General features: G+C 44.6%; 1 protein-coding gene and 1 pseudogene across 4 annotated transcripts in view; one reads left to right on the forward strand and one right to left on the reverse strand.

The window, feature by feature from the left end:
- Positions 1-12828, reverse strand: part of LOC104650448 (myosin light chain kinase, smooth muscle-like) — a 64677-nt gene that overhangs the window by 51292 nt on the left and 557 nt on the right. The gene's annotated exons all lie outside the window — the stretch shown is intronic.
- On the forward strand, positions 10135-10228 carry LOC120363026 (small nucleolar RNA U13; annotated as a pseudogene).

The following is a 12828-nucleotide window of genomic DNA, read 5'->3' on the forward strand; positions in this document are numbered from 1 at the left end:
TCTTTTATCCCCCTTTCTGTTCTGGAAGAAAGTCACTGTGCACAGCCCACACTCATGGAGGAGGCACCCTCAATTTTTATTTACTGAGTTTGGCAACTCTGCCTGTCACACCAGCACATTCCAAGTACTCCATATATCCACGAGGCTGCTGACAATCACATTAGACAGTGCAGCTCTACTCTAGAACATCAAGGGAACGCAAGTAGCCACACATCAGTCTCTCAGGTACCACTGTACTATTGTTTACTTAATAGTTTTCTGTAAAAGGGCTCACTTTTTTTTTTTTTTTTTTTGAGATGGAATCTCACTGTGACACTCAGGCTGGAATGCAATGGAGTGATCTCAGCTCACTGCAACCTATGCCTTCTGGGTTCAAGCGACTCTTCTGCCTCAGCCTCCTAAGTAGCTGGGAATATAGGCACACACCACCACGTCCAGCTAATTTTTCTATTTTTAGTAGAGACAGGGTTTCGCCATGTTGGCCAGGCTGGTCTCGAACACCTGACCTCAGGTGATCTGCCCGCTTTGGCCTCCCAAATTGCTGACATCACAAGTGTGAGCCACTGCACCCAGTCACAGAGCTTTTTCAAGATGGAACTTGATATCACTACCTTGCAACGGCCCAGTATCAAGGATGGCCCTGGACGTCCAGGAGGTAGAGCAGCTCTATTCCTCCACAGGGGCTTTTCCAGCCTTCCTTTCCTCTCCTCCTCAGAAGCCTGGGGCAGGCAGGGACCCCTTGGTTCTGGTCCCCTGGGCTCCAGGGTCCCCACTCGAGGGAGCCTTCACCAGTTCACAACCAGCATCACGGGCAGCTCTGACCCCTCCTGCGCCCCAGGTGTCTCTGGGCCAGAAAGCTGTAGATCCCTGTCTGCCAAACCTGGTTGATGATGAGACTCACCGGAGAGGTTTCTAAACGCTTAGACTTTCTTGAGCCCCCAGCACGTGGATCCTAATTGAAGGTATGGATAGGGACCAGGTAAAAACAGCCCAGGTGAAGCTGATAATTAGCTATCTGCCGGAGTCCTACAAGCAGGACAACCAGGCTTAGCTGTGCTCTGGCAAAATTTTCACCTGCAAGTAATACACAGCTATCTGATGGAAGACCCCAGGGCAGGCCCTGACTCCAACTCTCTTTTTTTTTTTTTTTTGAGACAGAGTTTTTGCTCTTGTTACCCAGGCTGGAGTGCAATGGCACGATCTCGGCTCACCGCAACCTCCGCCTCCTGGGTTCAGGCAATTCTCCTGTCTCAGCCTCCTGAGTAGCTGGGATTGCAGGCACGTGCCACCATGCCCAGCTAATTTTTTGTATTTTTAGTAGAGACGAGGTTTCACCATGTTGACCAGGATGGTCTCAATCTCTTGACCTTGTGATCCACCCGCCTCGGCCTCCCAAAGTGCTGGGATTACAGGCTTGAGCCACCACGCCTGGCCCCTTTCTTTTTTCTCGAGACGGAGTCTCACTCTGTGGCCTAAGCTGGAGTTCAGGTTTACAATCTCAGCTCACTGCAACCTCCGCTTCCTGGGTTCAAGTGATTCTCCGGCTTCAGCCTCCTGAATAGCTGGAACCACAGGCGTGTACCACCACACCTGGCTAATTTTTGTATTTCTAGTAGAGACAGGGTTTTGCCATGCTGGGCAGGCTGGTCATGAACTCCTGGCTTCAGCATATCTGCCCGCCTTGGCCACCCAAAGTGTTGGGATAACAGATGTGAGCCACCGCACCCAGCTTGACTCACTTTCTAAAATGAGCAGTACCTACGGAAGGAGTGTCTAGCTCAGCCTTCTCCCAAGCTCACAGGACATGGAATGAGGTGCCGACAGACCCTTCAGAGAAACTCCTTTCCCTGTCCTCTGTGACCAGGAGGAAAGGAGGCTTAGTGGTCTAGTATTTCTGGATGTGCAGCCTCCTTGTTTCTTCCTTATCTTTCTTGCCCATATCACATATCAGGTCCCTTGGATCAGGGACAGAACTAGATTGTACCCCTCTGGGTGGCCGCTCACTACACTTTAGGGCCAGGTAACTGGTTTAGGGAGTTCCAGGTTCACAGAGGGAGAGGAACTGCTCAGGATAGGTTATTCCCAGAGCCTCCCCCATGCCAGATTGAGGTGATTCAGGTGACAAGATTTAGAGCAGATTTTGGACTCCTGAGTTGATGTTATAATGAGATGAGGCCTTGGGGCAGGGTGAATGTATTTTGTATTTGGACTGAACATACATCTTTGGGGTCTAGAGAGCTAACTAGATAGGCAGACTGTCTCTCCCCATACAATGATGTCCATGCCCTAATCCCCAAGAACCTCTGAATATGTCACCTTATGTAGCCAAAGGGACTTTGCACGTGAAATTAGCAATGGGTTTGAGATGAGGAGATTGGCCTGGATACCCAGGTGAGCCCAATCTAACCACATATGTTCTTAAAAGCACAGGACTTTCTTGGGCTTAAACAGGAATGATAAGGAGGAATGGGAAGTCCGAGAAGTCACCACACCACACAGGGAGCAACCATGAGTCTTGTTCACCTCGTGTATCCCCAGAGCCTGGAACCAAGCAGGTGTCTGGCCACAGAAAGCCCAAATAAAGTGAACTTTTGTGGTTTCTTTTTGTTTCTGACATGGAGTTTTGCTCTTGTGGCCCAAGCTGTAGTGCAATGGTGCAGTCTTGGCTCACTGCAACCTCTGCCTCCTGGATTCAGGCAATTCTCCTAAGCTTCTCCAGTAGCACGTGCCACCACGCCTGGATAATTTTTTGTATTTTTAATAGAAATGGGGTTTCACCATGTTAGCCAGGCTGTCCTGACATCAGCTGATCCACCCACCTCAGCCTCCCAAAGTGCTGGGATTACAGGTGTGAGCCACTAAAGTGGACTTTTAAGCACTGGATTCCAGCTAGCAGCCATGTGGGTGAATTATTTAACCTCTCTGACCCCCTGTCATCCTATTTCTATGGATATCAGAAGTAAGGGCAGTGAAATAAACCACCCAATGTTATCCAATGAATGAACAGTGAGGCTGGCCCCACTGCAAGCCCTTCGGAACCCTTCTGGTTGACAAATCCAGCAGCCCCCGACCCCCACCTCGGCCTGGCTACAATGGGCAGAACTCCCGGGTAAACAGGAGTGAAGCTTCTCATGGCCCCATTTTGTTCCTTTGCTTCATTCTGTGCCTTTGTTTTCTGGTGACTGGTTGTCATCCCATTTCCTGAGCACAGACCAGCAGAGGGTGCCAGTGCCTGTGCAGAGAACTTCAGCTCCCAGAGCTGCCCTGCAGAAGAGCTGCTGTAGGGAAGGGACTGCTCCTGACCACCCACAAGTGTCCTTAATAATGAGGGGCACCTACTGGTTCATAACCTGGCTCTGTGCCTAGACAGAGCCCCTAGACAAAGGGCTTCATCTCCATGGCTGCAGTTTTCACAGCCGTGAAAGGGGACAGGGGAAACGGACCTCCCAGGGGTACTGGGACAGTAAAATGAAGCAACTCATAAGACGGCTTCTAGCACAGTCCCTGGCACTTAATTCTTTGTTGAACTTCCATTCTTTTTGTTTTGTTTTTTGAGACAGAGCCTTGTTCTGTTGCACAGACTAGAGTGCAGTGGCACAATCTCAGCTCATTGCAACCTCTGCCTCGTGGGTTCAAGTGATTCTTCTGTGTCAGCCTCCTGAGTAGCTGGGATTACAGGCACCACCCCAACACACACACACACACACACACACACACACACACGCCTGGTTAATTTTTGCACTTTTATGAGAGACACGGTTTTGCCATGTTGGCCAGTCTGGTCTTGAATTCCTGACTCCAGTTGATCTGCCCACCTCAGCCTCCCAAAGTGCTGGGGTTACAGGTGTGAGCCACTGAGCCCAGCTGAATTTGCATTCTTTATCAAGAGTCAATCTCAAAGGACTCTCATTTCAGATTCTGCCCAAACCACATGAATCATTTTTTGGACTCAGCTGGTTATCTCCTTTTTCTCCACACTTTTATGTCTTTACCAAGTCTTCCCTCTGTACTTAAAGAGCACTCCCCAACAGTCTAGCCATCACCCTCAGGTTTACTAGAAACTATACAGGGGGCCCAATTCAAAAGGCCCTCCTAAGCAGGGTGCTCCTTTCATTTTAAAACTGCTGCAGGCCACGTGTAAATTCAAGACACTGCCTTTGCTTGTATATTTCCACTGTCTTCCAGCCTAAAACCCAGTCAGTCCTAACATTGACTGACTGCCCATGTATGTTACATAAGACCCCATGCTGGGCAGGGATACTGAGATAAGTAAGACACAATCACACATCACCTGGAAGCACCTCCAACAGAGACAGAGATAGCAACAGATGATTTCAGAACAGCGTATGTGCCTGTCGACAGACACCCGCTCTCAGGACGGGAAACCTAATTCAGTTCCCAAGAACCTACCAGATACCACCCTTCAAAGGAAGAGTGGTCTCCACTTCACAGACTTACTTTCAAGGCCAAAGTCAAACAGAAACCAGCAGGACAAGGACTGGACCCCAGGTTTGGCTGACATCACTATCTCCCTTATCGCAAGGAGGCAGAGGCCCCTTGAAGATGTCTTTGCACAAGCTCCAAAGTATCTACTAAATGTGGGTCATTATGGCTGAAAATGCATTTTTTCCCCTTGTCCTTGCAGCTGCTCTGTAAGCTTGGGCTGTGGCCTGATGTTCATCTACCCCAGTCCTAGCCAACTGCTGGCAAACAGATCACAGGGTTGTGACCCTTGGAATTGGAAGCCATTCTACACAGTGTCTCTTCTAGGTGCTGTTTCTCATCAACCATTAAACCACAAACAGACCAAGTGACAAAGCCCCCAGTTCCTTCACACAGTCATTCCTTCCCCCTCTTGCTTCACCTGATGCAGAATAATTTGTCAGCCAAACTTAAGCATTACAAGAATATGCAACAGAAAGAATTAGAGAACTCAGTAATCCAAAAGCTGCTAAGAATTAGAGAACTCAGTAATCCAAAAGGTGCTAAATGAGGGTTTTCTGCAGTTTGGGCGGTAATGTAAAGCAGTTCCAAGAAAAGTTAAGTCACAGCCTCTACAGCTTATTTTCAGTTCTCAGAAAAGAGCCAGTGTTGAAGGGAAAGCGGCTCTGCCCCAGCACACAGACTCCATGGTCTGGCGGGGGGTGTTTGCTGATAAACCACCTTGGATTTGGCACCAGAAACCAAAAACTTCTGACTTATATATAATAATATATATAAATGATATATATAAATATATATAATATATATGATATATATAATAATATATATAAATATATATATATATATAAATTATATATATATATTTTAGCCAGGCAGTGCCACAGCTATCCCATTCATCACCAATGTTTGTTGATGTCTCTTCCTCTCTCTCTCCCTGTTTGTTTGTTTTGGAGATGGAGTCTCGCTCTCTGAAGCTTCCCAGGCTGGAAGTGCCGTGGTGTGATCTTGGCTCACTGCAACCTTCACCTCCTGAGTTTAAGCAATTTTTCTGCCTCAACCTCCCAAGTAGCTGGGACTACAGGCATGCATCACCATGCCTGCCTAATTTTTGTATTTTTAGTAGGGATGGGGTTTCACCATATTGGTCAGGATAGTCTCAAACTCCTGACCTCCAGTGATCCACCTGCCCTGCCTCCCAAAGTGCTAGGATTCCAAGCATGAACCACCATGCCCGTTGTTTTTTTTTTTTTTTTAATTTGGGATCTCCGTATGTTTCCCAGGTAGGACCTCAAGTGATCCTCCCACCTCAGCCTACTGAGTTGCTGAGATTACAGGTGAGTGTCACCTTGCCTGGCATCATTTTGTCACCACAGACCCCTCATTCCCTTTCATAGGAAGTCACTGACCACCAGAAAGGCTTGAGCCAAGAACCAGAGAAACTGATATTTGAACTCATTTCTGTTGGGTGCCAAACTTCTCTGTGCCACCTTCTGTGAAAATTGGAGGTGGCAAGATACAGTGGCTCACACATATAACAGCATTTGAGAGGCCTAGGTGGGTGGATCACCTGAGGCTATTGCACTCCAGCCTAGACAACAAAAGTTAAACTCTGTCTTGAAAAAAAGAAAGAAGGAGAAGGAAGGAGATAAAGGAAGGAAGGAAGAAGAGAGGAAGTGAGCGAAAGAGAGAAGAAAGAAAGAAAGAGAAAGAAAGAAATAAAGGAAGGAAGAAAATCAGAGGCTTTGGTCCCTTAGTCTGCCACACTCTGGAGTAATTCTGTCCCTGCATGAATGTGATCTCCTTGAGGCAAAGTCTGGGTCTCCTTCCTCTTGCGTGCCCACCCTGGCCTGTCTGTCCCACACTAGCTGCTCAGTGAAGGCTGGCGCATGTAGAGTATGGGTTTGCAGCATCCCAAGACTTGAAGTTGTAGAAGATGTGAGTGAGAAGCCTTGGAATGCTCTGCCCATCAGGAAATGTGTCTATCCCAGAGTTCAGCCGAGAAGCTGTGCTGCCTCCGACGCCAGTGCTCAGAGCTCCCCTACCCAGGGTGGAACCTTGGATGGCCAAGTACATTGGCTCAATATTTGCCTTGAGTAGCTGGGCGCAGTGGCTCCAGCCACTGTCGGATCTGTAATCCTAGCACTTTGAGAGGCTGAGGTGGGTATTCAGAATATGATAAACATAATATCTGAAATGTTTTGAGTGTAACACAAAATTTGAAAGCAAATTTTAAAATTAGATGTAATTCCATTACGTCAATACAAAAAATTCCCTCATGGCAAAACACGGTAAGCAAAGTCAAAGGACAAACAACAAGCTTAAAAGCAACAGTATAAGTCATATCTCCAAGAGCTAATTTGCTTAATACAGCTAAAGCTCCTACATATCAATAATAAAACAGTAACCATATAATAGAAAAATAGGTAGCATATAGGAACAGTGAGCTCTCAGAGAAAGAATTACAAATGACTCGTTCACATGAAAAGATACCCAAAGTCTGTAACAAGAGATATATAAGTTAAAAATCAGAATAAAATAACATTTTCACCAATCAGATAAACTCTAGTAGCACTCTGTACTGTTGAGTGTATAAGGAAACAGACACACTAAAACCTTGTTTGTGGAAGTACATACCGATAAAATGTTAATGGAGAACAATTTGGAAATGTGGGAGATGATGTATGTACATGTAAGTATTATGTACTTCAGCACTGATATAACAGGAAGAGTGATGGGGACTACTAAAGCATGTTACATTCAGTGGATGGAGTGAATGCTCTACAGCCATCAAAAAGAATGAGGCAGTCCTGTCAGTACCAAGATGAAGTGATCTTTTAGATACCCAAAGCAGCAGATCTTTTTCCTTGTTGGCTTCACTGCTGGTAGAATCATCTTTGGTAAGGTAATGCAGAACATCTAATCCAAGAATATGACCTCCCATAAATACCGAAGAATTCAAAGCTACCGATTGGGGAGAGAGTTTTTTTTATAAAGCAGTGTTAAAATCTACAAATTACCTAGAAAACAGAACATCCTGCAGAAAACTCAAACTAAAAACATCCAAAATGGCTTTTTTTTTTTTTTTTTTTTTTTTTTGAGACGGAGTTTCGCTCTTGTTACCCAGGCTGGAGTGCAATGGCACGATCTCGGCTCACCGCAACCTCCGCCTCCTGGGCTCAGGCAATTCTCCTGTCTCAGCCTCCTAAGTCGCTGGGATTACAGGCACGCGCCACCACGCCCAGCTAGTTTTTTGTATTTTTTTAGTGGAGACGGGGTTTCACCATGTTGACCAGGATGGTCTCGATCTCTCGACCTCGTGATCCACCCGCCTCGGCCTCCCAAAGTGCTGGGATTACAGGCTTGAGCCACCGCGCCCGGCCCAAAATGGAATTCTTTACTGCACTTGCACGCTAACCTGTCTCATCATCCTACCAAATTTGCTTCTTTTCCTCCTCAGACAACCCCAGAGAGCTCAGACATCCTTAAACTCCCTGTAAGCTCATGTTAAAAAATAGCCAGAGGGTGATTAACTCATTAATCCCCAAGTGTGTTCTCAGATCATCCACAGGAACCAAAAAGCAGTGAACTTTTCCAAGCGCACAGAAACAGCAGCAGAAAGCAAGTGATTTAATCAAGACACCACAGAGATTCAAGATAAGCATCTACTTACCACGTGAATGAGTGTTTGACTCATTTTGATCTCTGTCTTAACCAACTATACAAAATTCCTATGAACTGAGAAAAGATTTATTATACTCCCTTGTGAAATCTGAGGTATTAGATTAACTGAATCCATAACTGCTAAACTATGAAACACAACTAAAGGCTAAATTATGAAGCTTCAGTTTTATTTATTTATTTATTTATTTAGAGACGGAGTTTTGCCCTTGTTACCCAGGCTGGAGTGCAATGGCGCGATCTCGGCTCACCGCAACCTCCGCCTCCTGGGCTCAGGCAATTCTCCTGCCTCAGCCTCCTGAGTAGCTGGGATTACAGGCACGTGCCACCATGCCCAGCTAATTTTTTGCACTTTTAGTAGAGACGGGGTTTCACCATGTTGACCAGGATGGTCTCGATCTCTCGACCTCGTGATCCACCTGCCTCGGCCTCCCAAAGTGCTGGGATTACAGGCTTGAGCCACCGCGCCCGGTGAAGCTTCAGTTTTATATCAGGCAACCTCCTGACATAAACACAATCTAGATAAAAAAGTTCAACAACATACACACATCCCCAGAAAATTACACAGAACACCAACACATAGAAAGGTGGGCCGGGTTCCTATCCACAACACTGTCAAGCTTGCTCTGGTAAATGAAAGCCAGGAAGCTCATCCCTGAACAGGATGAAGGGGGATGAATACAAGAACAAGGAAGCCCTTCCATGAAGAGAGTTTGGAGTGTGTCTCTCTGTGTATATGTACTCACATTTTTAGTCTCCTAGGTGTGTGAAGGACAAATAAATCTTGGGGCCCCTAAATCACTAAGCTAAAGGGAAAAACCAAGCTGGGAATTGCTTAGGGACAACCTGCCTGTCACTGAGATAGATGCATAGCTGATTGCCTCCTTTGGAAAGGCTAATCAAAAACTCAAAGAATGCAAGCATTCCCCTCTCTCACCTGTCTGTGACCCAGAAGCTCCTTCCAGCTTCAAGTCTCCTTCAAGTTGTTCTGCCTTTCCAGACACAACCATTGTACTTCTTACATATGTTGGCTGATGTCTCACGTCTCCCTAAAATGTGTAAAACTAAGCCGTGTCCCGATCACCCTGGGCACATGTCATCAGGACTTCCTGAGGCTGTCTCAAGAGTGCGCATCTTCAAACTTGGCAAAATAAACTTTCCAAATTAACTGAAACTTGTCTCAAATTTTCAGGGTTACAAATAATACCAGCAAATCAGTAGACCCACTGAAGGGAAAAAGAAGGTAGTCTAACTTCATTATGACTACAAAAATGAATCTGGTATATCCATACAATAGGATATTACTTAGCAAATAAAAGGAAAAGAACTACTGACACATAAAACACCACAGATGAATCTCGAAATAATCACATTGAATGAAAAAAGCCAGAAAAAAAGGATACCTACTGTATGATTCTATTTATATGTTAGAAAATGAAAACTAATCTACAGTTACAAAAAGCTTATCAGTGGTTGCCTGTGGATCAGAGGCAGGAGGGAGACAGTACTGAAGGGTACAAGGAAACCGTTGGGATGACAAGTACGTCTACTATCTCTAGTAGTGACAACTCTATGGCTGAATACCTGTGTGAAAACATCTAACTTTACACTTCTAATATGTGCAGCTTGGATGTCACTTGACTCCTCAATAAAGCTGTCTAAAATTTCTTGATAAAAATAAGTTCACATTGACCACCAATCGGGTTTAACTGAAACCTTACAAAATGAAGATTATTTTCACTTTCAGAAGGATATCTGATCGCAGTTACATATCATGCTTTGTGGACAAGCAATTTCAGAATAAATACAGATGTCAAATACTTAAATGTCTCTATTTCTTCCCATTCATCCTTTTCATGATTTAAAAGGAGCTAAAGCATTTAATAAAAAATTCCCATCACTTCAAGTTTCTTAGAGAGACTCTGAAATTCAACAAACATTTAACTTTTTGGAAAAGACAGGACCTTAAACACCATCCTGTCTAACTTTCTCAATTTAAGGAAGTCTATTTTAGTTCTTTTTTAATTCCCAAGTGTGACAATTGGGTTTCCACACTCAAACCTGCATGTGAACCTTTCTACAACATCAGCACATTACCAGTCTGACATTTAAAAATAAAGGTCAATTTCAACTGTCCTGTCAATTTTACAAGATTCCAAATCTTTTTCCTTAAACCTTTTTACGTCAGTACACTATCTGTCTGATGTTTAAAAGTAAATTTAAAGGCCGGGCGCGGTGGCTCAAGCCTGTAATCCCAGCACTTTGGGAAGCCGAGGCGGGTGGATCACGAGGTCAAGAGATCGAGACCATCCTGGTCAACATGGTGAAACCCCATCTCTACTAGAAATACAAAAAATTAGCTGGGCATGGTGGCGCGTGCCTGTAATCCCAGCTACTCAGGAGGCTGAGGCAGGAGAATTGCCTGAACCCAGGAGGCGGAGGTTGCGGTGAGCCAAGATCGTGCCATTGCACTCCAGCCTGGGTAACAAGAGTGAAGCTGCATCTCTAAAAAAAAAAAAGAAAAGAAAAGTTAAGGCTTACGTTGTATTCATTAAATATTTTTGAGACTTGCTCAAATAGAAAACAACTGTATATACTCATGTGTTGCTTAATAATGGGGGTACATCCTTAAAAATGCATCATTAGGCAATTCACTGTGGACATCTAGCCTACTACACATGTGCCTAGATGGTACAGTCTATTACTCCTAGGTTACAGACCTATATAGCAGCTTACTGTAATGAATACTATAGTATGTGTGTATCTAAACATAGAAAAGATACTGTAAAAATACAGCATAAAAGATAAAAAATGGTATACATATATAGGGCACTCACCATGAATGGAGACTGCAGGACTAAAAGTTGCTACACTTTTACAGGGACTGGCTGCACAGTGAGTTTTTTTTACACCAGCATCACCACAAAAACATGAGTCATTAAGAAATTTTGAATACTACAGCTTCACTAGGCAATGGGAATTTTTCAGCTCCCTTATAATCCGTGGGACCAAAATCATATATGAGCTCTGATGACCTCACTGGCACTATGCAGTACATAACTGTACTACACAAATTAGGTGTAGTATATACGTGGCTGTACAAATTTATAGTAGTCCCAAGCTACAAACTCAAGACCTTCAGCTAAACAAAAAAAGACATGTCAAATAGTTTTAAGTCCTGTCTCCTTCCCACGGTTCTCCTGATTATTTCAGTACTGAAAAGAACTTTCTCTGGTTGCTGAGATGTTTAAATGAGTTCATTACTATGAAATCACTTCTAAAAAGTTATAAGCAATATGTAAATTAAAAGGTATTATTAGCATAACAAAGAAAATATTTTGGCATGAGAGGGAGGGGTAAGCCTATAGCAGACGCGGGGTTCAGAGAAAGGAAAGAGGGAAGAGAAAGAGAATGTGAACACATGCCGGTCTCCCTAAAATAAATGTAAATGTATATGGGTATCTCCCTTGATCCTCATCAGCAGTATGTTGTTTTTTTTTTTACAGACACCTACCCTGCATTTGCTGATACACTGGCAGCAGCCTGTTTAAATCAGAGTGTGACATGTTACACTGCATGTCAGGGTGGTAAACAGCGATGATCTTCCACACGGCTGAGAAGATGAAAAACACTAAATTCTGATCAACTGATTAATAAACAGAGAATAGTGTTTTCTTCAAATACACGATTAATTTCACTACCAATACTTTATTCGCAGGATACACATTATAACTGCTGTTAAAGATAGGTGGGGATGACCGCAATAAGAGATTTTAAGAGAAGGCAGAATTATTTATTTTTTTCTATTTAATTATTTTTTATTTGACACTCGTTCCACATAAGTTTATTTAAAAGAGTAAAGTGCAAGGCAGCCTGTACCCTAATGTCATGTTTCCAGCTTGCTGCTAGGAAAAGCAGTCTGGGTAAGAGAGAATCTGTAGTATAAGTGAAATCCCCTAAGACTAAACATGCGCACATTCCAGCTAAGGACAGTGAACCAGTATCCCCTGCAAAGTGCAAACACTTACTTCTAGGTTTAAACAATTGTAAGCAAAATTTCCAAAGTCAACTACCTTTAGCTTGGGGCTAGAGCAATTACTTACTCTACCTCCCACAGCTGGCATCAACAAGTTCCTTAAATCTTATGCTACTTCCAAGCTTTCTTTGCTGAATAAAAATGGCGCTGCTCTTCCCATCACAATATTGTTGATTTCTCAGCAATCCTTAGAGCCTTTAACCATCAAACACAATTGGCCTCATTTAAATGCCACCCTTCCCTGAACACTGCCAAGCGCTTTTTTGAAGGTTGGGCCAGGAGGTAAGGGTGGCCGCTTCTATCTACAAGGCTGCAACTTTCTCAGCTAGAATCCTGGGGATAACTCCCTCTCGCTTTTCTTCATAACCTCTGCCTTCCCCAAAACTGTTGCCTTTGTCTCCCTTAAACCACACTGCAATTGCAAACTGTCCCCAAAGTGCAGCAGCACTCAAGCTTCTCTGTGCCCCTCGCACCCATCAGCGCCATCTCTAATGCACCGTTCACACCCAGACCCACGCATCAGCCTTTCCGGGGGTCGTGCAGAGCCACCTGCCGGGCAGGCACCACCACATCAGCCTCTCCGAAACACAGCCTGTGCACCCGACGGAACCCAACCACTGGGTCCAGCCCCGCTGCAGCGGAGGGCAGGGACCAGCACACACCCTCAAGTC

This window comes from Saimiri boliviensis, chromosome 8 (genome assembly GCF_048565385.1).
Source record: "Saimiri boliviensis isolate mSaiBol1 chromosome 8, mSaiBol1.pri, whole genome shotgun sequence".
Classification (NCBI taxonomy): Eukaryota; Metazoa; Chordata; class Mammalia; order Primates; family Cebidae; genus Saimiri; species Saimiri boliviensis.